Genomic DNA, 6,742 nt, shown 5'->3' on the forward strand with positions numbered 1-6,742 from the left:
AGGTTGAAGTAATTTTGATAATGATCTTTCTCTATCTTCAGGAGCAGATTAATTATGTGTAGTTTCTAAAAAGATTTTTTGTACTTACTTTTCTACTGGATCTGGGATGGAGAACTGACTGGAGACCCTACAGCCATCTGATTTCACCAATGTGCAAAGAACGTTTTGTACCATGAATAGTGTTTATCTTAGAAAAAAGAATAATCTATGTAGGAAATCTTTATTTTCTTAGAGCTGCTATCAATGTTTTAATGTAAATTCTCATTTTTTATTGATACCTATCATAAACTGCGTATGCAGAATGGCTTAGATTTTGAAAAATTTTACTAAGTGTGGAAAGCTTTTTTTCTGTGACCTAACGTTGTATTCTACAGCTCATTATCTGATCACCTGTTGTCATAACCAAAGAATATCCCATTAGCCATTGTTCACTGCTCCAGCACATCTACATTTTCATATTCTTTCTTCCCATTAATGCTTTTTTCAGTTATTTTTTTCCCCCCTAAGATATGTTATTCTGAAGCATTTGAAGTTCAGTCTCATTCACATTTCTAATGTCTCTTACTTGCTTCTTACTGTATTTCTGATCTTCTGGTTTCACTGGGGACGTTCATTGCTCACTTCTTTCCCTGATATTGTTAATGATGATATTACAACTGAAAATAATTTCAATAAATTCAAATAACAAGCACTCTCATGTACTTGTTGTACATGTACTAGTTGTGTTTGTAATATATATGTAGGTGATGTTTACTTCTTCTCATTGGAGCTTCTTCAGCAGGAGCTGTGGCACCAACACCAGTGTTGGCTTAAGTCTGACCCAGGAAACTGTTTCCACTTCTTTTAGAAGTTTTATTTTTACATTGGCTTCTGGGCAAAGTAAAAGCTAACAAAACATCACTCTTTTGTCTGCCTACCTCTGTCTTTCACATGTAGACACCGCCCTTTTCTGACTGCCATGTGCGAGCGGGTGGTGGAGACAAGAGGCAGGCTGTAGAGACAGCCGTAAATTTATACCCTACTTATCCTTCCTCTGTTCTCTTTTAGTTAGGTCCAGCATGAAGCTCCAACACACATCTGAGCCCTGCAGCTACATGGCCTTCAGCCCATGCAGAGGAGTGTATCTGGTTTAACTCGGTCCAGATGATGCCAGCAGGTGGAGTTTCATTGTGAGTTTCATAAAGGTCTGTGTCTCTTTTCCACTTGCTCTGGGGAACTATCGAGCTTAAGTTCATCTCTCTGTGGTCAGAAGTGGCCAATAGGCAGAATAGCTGTTCACCTCTACAGTCTAATTGGCCTACTGGTGTCATCTCTCAGGTTCTGAGGACAAGAGCGGGGTGTAAGCCACTCTTGCTTCTAATTAATGAACTCTTGAATCTGCCTTATTGACTTCAATTAGCTGATGAACAGGCTGAGGCAGTACTGGGTTATCAAAGATGAACCTCTCAAACAGCCAAGTTAGGGGGATTTTCCAGCATGCAGGTGGTCTGGACGTTAAAAGCTGTCTCGGAAATGCTAAGTACCACTTAACAGTGGTGAATGCAGCGTGGGCATGCTATTAGATATTTATTTCTCATGTTTTACCAGGTTTTAAGGATAAACACAATATTTAATAGGACATTGCCATTCTGGAGTGCTAGGAATAACACACTTGTGTTGAAGCAGTTAAAAGCAAAGGATCTCATTGCTAATTGCTTCTCATTTGTTTGGGTCTTTGGGCCAATGCCATCTTAAAGTAGACTGCCTATGAAATGGTACTGAATTAAGATACTAATGTTTATTTCCAGTTTGTGCTGGTATAATTTATCCTTCAGTGCCACAGGTAATGAAGTGGCAACCCATGAATTACAAACAGGAGAGATGAAAACCTGTTCTCGCTGTGTATTTATTCAGGCTGAATTGCTGTTGTATCTAAGAATCTCCTGAGGAATGGATGTGTCCTCACAGCAGCTCTCTCAGCAGGTTGTGTTTTTCCCACTGTCCAGATGGGACCTGGGATGCCATGAGGTTAAATGAGTTGCCTGACATTACGCAGGCAGTCTGGAACAAAAGTGAGAGCTGAACTGAACTCCTCTGCCTCTCAGTCAGAAAATAATCCTGTAAAATACCTTTGTCAGGGAACTGTGGAAATCAAGGGGAAAGAGAGAAAAACTTTAGGGGAATAAATACCAAATTTTTGTTCAGTGTATCAGATGGCTGCAAAGTAGAAGGAGCAATTGGCTAATTATTCTGTGGCCATCTTTTCATCTTTTCTTTTACAGCTGCACCATTCCCGCTGGTCACCAAGGCCCTAACCAGCGCACTGCTGTGTGCATGAAGTCCTGCTCTCATCTGCTCAGTCTGGTAACTGAAAGTGCAAAGAGGCAATTAGGTTCACAATCAGCCCATTAGCAAGTGAACATTCAGGATCAGATCTATGTTTTCCATGCCCAAGGCTGAAAGGTTGGCCTATAGAAACGTTTATCTGTATCACATACTAAAGTATCTGCCGTGGCTTTTGCCAATGTTTCTATTTTACCGTCCCACGTTTGAACTATAGCTTTGCTGGAGAAGTAAGATGTTTTACATAAAAACAATAAAGGCTGGCATGGATATCCTAGTCAAAACACAGTGCCTATTATATATGCAAATATTTGCGTTTCAGTGAGCCTTTGGAGTGGCATCACTTTGAGGAAATCATGTTTGAAATGATCCCAAATTGAGCTATTAATGTTTTTATCCTTATTGTGCTGTATGATTTATCCTTCAGTGCTCAAGGTAATGAAGTGTTAACCCACTATGTGCAAATGGGATGGAAGTAGGAATACAGTTTTCTCTGTTCGTATTTACACAGCTTGTATTTATGCTCTTTCAAAGTTGAAATTATGGTTAATATTAGAAAACACAAATATGGCATTTTATTGTGCTGAAGGAAGGAACTACAACCAAAGGTAAAAGTGCTGTGAGTTCATATTTCATCAGAAAAGGCTCGATCAATATCATATTTTAATGTATAATGTAATGGACATATAAAGCGTTTAAAGGCCGCTTGAAGAACTGTTATTATGTACTTTACATAGCTTGATGCATGCATTTAGAGAAAATGGAGCATAACACAAGTTCTTCAAGGTTTTGGATTTCTAAAGCGTAACTGCAATGAGAGGAATTGTTTTCCGCAGGTGCCAATGGCTCTCCCTTGTTGCTGGATGAGCACCTATGAAAAGTGGACATCCACACAGAACCATGGCCGTGGAAACCTCTGCCACTTTGGCAAACAGCATGCAAGTCCAACACAGGCCATAGTAAGTAAATCATGTTACTTGCTTTTTAGCTCCAATTTAGTGGGTGTTGATTGGTGTCACTGAATGGGAGCAGCCAATCTCGGCTGCACACAATGGAGAAAATGCACATGGAACAAACAGAGCTCTTGGAGTTTGTAGTACTATTCACTTTCAAAACCATCTACTATTCAGTATGAAAAATTGACTGCTTTTTGCATATTACTTCATCTTATAATGAGCCTTTTTCCCTTTAATTATTGTAGGTTGGGTATGTGCTGCTCTCCATTTAAGTATAGTCTTTTGTCATCAATTTCTATTAAAACAACCTTTTTAAGGTAAAATTATATATTCCTTTGGGGTTCTGCTTAAATATTTTAAAGGCGTGTTATGTTCAAAATGACAGCTCCAATATGCAATGCAGTTAATACTTAACATTTCAAAACTCAACCTTTGTTGTGTAAATTAAGAGAGAACCTGGCAGAAAAGAAAAACTTATTCGTGACCCACTGTAAAAAGAACTGAGGATTTCAGTTTCTTGATCTTCTATGTATCTCCTCCGACCTGGGAAAACCTAAAAAGATTTACAGCCCACTTTATAACATATTTTCTGTAAAGCTCAGATTGTGTTTTGGAAAGTTTTATCTGTGCTTTCAAATGCATTAAACTCTTCTTTCTTTGAGAATAGGATTTCTGAATTACTTCTTTCCATCTGCAGTATAGGAACAGGAATGCTACTTGCCTTCGATCTTGCCTGGCATTTCAAAGTTTCACTTTTATGTTTGTCTATCACTTTGTATTTGTATTGTACAATTGGGCTTCTATCCCTGCTAAACTCTTATTCTTCAGGTACTGTGCAGTGAATACACGTTTGGAATTAAAACTAATTTTGAATTAATTGAAATCTAATTGCTAACTAAAATTTATCATACATTTCGTACAATAGTGCATAAAAATTAATTAAGATTATGAAAAATAACTATGTGCTTTCTTGGTAATGTGGCACTTTAAATGCATTTTTGTCAGCCGAAAACACAGAACACTGAATTGAGAATAAATAGCTTTCATTAATATAATTCTATATATGGCTTTCAGAAGGTTTATTAATTCCAGTGAGCAGTTTATGCAACTGTGAACTAACATGCAACGTTTCCTTCTGTGACATTTGAAAAAATCAGAAATTGAATCCCAATAACAGCTGTCTCCTCTACAATAAACATCTGTTTGGCACAAATTCAGTATTTATGTTATATATGATAAATATACACACTTGTGTGCAGCAGTCTGACTTTTGCAATTTGCCACTCAGGTGGATAATTGTATTGTCCTCATTGGGATTGTAATGGGGCTACCAGATGAATATCCAGCTGCTTCCATCCCTTTGAAGGAACAGAACAGAAACCTGCTCCCACCCTTACTATGGAAGGGGCTCAGCGTTCAACCTGGTGTTTTCTACCTATTTAACCTAATGTAACAAGGAATACAAAACCACTCTTTTGACTGTAGACCCCATTCAACAGTTTCTGGAAGTCCTTTTTAAAATTCCCCTGGATGCTGCTTGAAAAATCTGGGCTTCTCACACGGGAGTTGAACTATGCTCTAGATTAAGTTTGGGAGCTGACAACCTATGAAATATTAGTCATCTTGTGAACTCCACGCATGCATATGTGCCAGGGCTACATTATGTGCTGATGTCCTAGTGGCAGCAAGGATATGGCAAAGAAAGGAGGTGATTGTGTCATCTTCTCTCCAAGACAGTTAACAGGAATAAAGAGCTGGAACTCTCTTTTCCTGCCTCATTCCTGTCCTAAAAATGGGCATATCAGCTCTGGTTCTAAGCTAATACAATTATCAGAATAACTGAAAATAAAAGAAAAAGTGCAGGCAGTAGAACAAAAGAGCCTGAAATCTGAAGTATGGGGACAGGGTACCTTGCTGCCTCACCTTTTAAAAGGAGATGTTCTTCACAGAGAGAGTGGTGATGTGCTGGAACAGCTGCCCAGAGAGGCTGTGGATGCCCCGTCCATCCCTGGAGGTGTTCAAGACCAGATTGGATGGGGCCCTGGGCAGCCTGGTCTAGCATTAAATGAGGAGGTTGGTGGCCCTGCGTGTGGCAGGGGGGTTGGAGATTCATGATCCTTGAGGTCCCTTCCAACCCCGGCCATTCTGTGATTCTGAGATGACCCCAGAAGGAGGAATAGAGCCAGCGTGCTCCATTCCATCCACTTAAGGGTGGTGATCCTCAGGTGTTATCACCCCAGCTGCCAGAGCACTGTTCTGTTGCAGAGATGGTACAAATCATCTGTATTGCTCATTGTCCAACATAAATCGCTATCCTCCCCATATGACATATATTTGTCTCTTAGGTATATGTATATATGCTTCACATATCAGGTCACATTTCTCATTAATTGCTTGTTACATTTATGATGGAGTGATATCCATTTCATAGAAAACTTATCTTTTAAAAGGTTTCAGTCAGAATTTCTTTGGTTTGCAGCACAATGAATACTAGGCTTGCTTGTCATCAACATCCAGAGTGCGTGATGTTCTATGAAAACCACATTTCCCTGCTCTATATATTTAAAGCTTACCAGTTTCCAACATTTCAGAAGTGGCTGCTTCGGTACATAATTCCCAACAGAAAATTAAGTTTCTGGAATATTAAAAAAAAAAAAAAGAAAATCGAGACTGCATTGTTTTGAGGTCGTGTCACATCATTTATGCAAAGTGGTTTCAGGCAGAACAGAAGTAATAAACAACCAGTTCTTTCAGGGATTTTTTTTTATTTTTTTTCCACTGAGGAATGATTCTTACCAAAAAGATGTGGTGATTCCCATCGGAACTAGGCTAATTTCATAAGAAAAGAGGTAATGATTTTCTTACGTGTAAGTGTAAAGTAATTGATTGCTTGCTCTGCATTCCTGGTAGGCGTAGCAGCAGACTTGCAAGGTGACATAACAACTATTTGCAAGTCCTACGTGCTGTCTGATGTTACTAAGGTAACTAAATTGCACAGCAATCTGCTTGGAAGTCCCTAAGAAGATAAAGTGGTCAGTGCTGCTCCGCTTCAAAAATATCAGGTACCAACCCTTTTCTGTATTATTTGGGATCTAACAAGAAACAGACATCATTTGGTCACGACAACACAGATTGCTTGCAGAAAAACTGTAATACCATATATTTTTTCCCCTCCATCCAACCCTGCTTTTTGCAGAATATTGCTGACTGGCTGAAATGTTGCCCAAGCAACATCCATCCTTCAGCTGTGCTTCTCACAGTGGTTCAGTTGAAGAAGGAACAAGAGCCAGGGAAGTGTCTGGAATGCATCCTCCCAGTCTGAGACCAACCAGAGCAGCTCCTGCTTGCACAGGATTGCACCGTTGTCATTGGAAGAAGAAACGTTCCAGCGTGAGAGGGATCCTCAGCTGGCAAAGCTGTATCTAGCAGAGGGCTCTGAACAAGCCCTGTGCAACTGAGAAAGG

General features: G+C 39.5%; 1 long non-coding RNA gene across 1 annotated transcript; it reads left to right on the top strand.

Annotated features, from left to right (window-relative positions):
• The first annotated feature begins 1,046 nt into the window (after nucleotides 1-1,046).
• Nucleotides 1,047-3,278, top strand: LOC149916649 (uncharacterized). The gene is made up of 3 exons (XR_016469494.1): nucleotides 1,047-1,184; nucleotides 2,262-2,343; nucleotides 3,159-3,278. It is a non-coding gene; the product is annotated as an uncharacterized LOC149916649 (long non-coding RNA).
• Nucleotides 3,279-6,742: the final 3,464 nt, after the last annotated feature.

This window comes from Phasianus colchicus, chromosome 10 (assembly GCF_987193195.1).
Source record: "Phasianus colchicus chromosome 10, bPhaCol1.hap1.1, whole genome shotgun sequence".
NCBI lineage: Eukaryota > Metazoa > Chordata > Aves > Galliformes > Phasianidae > Phasianus > Phasianus colchicus.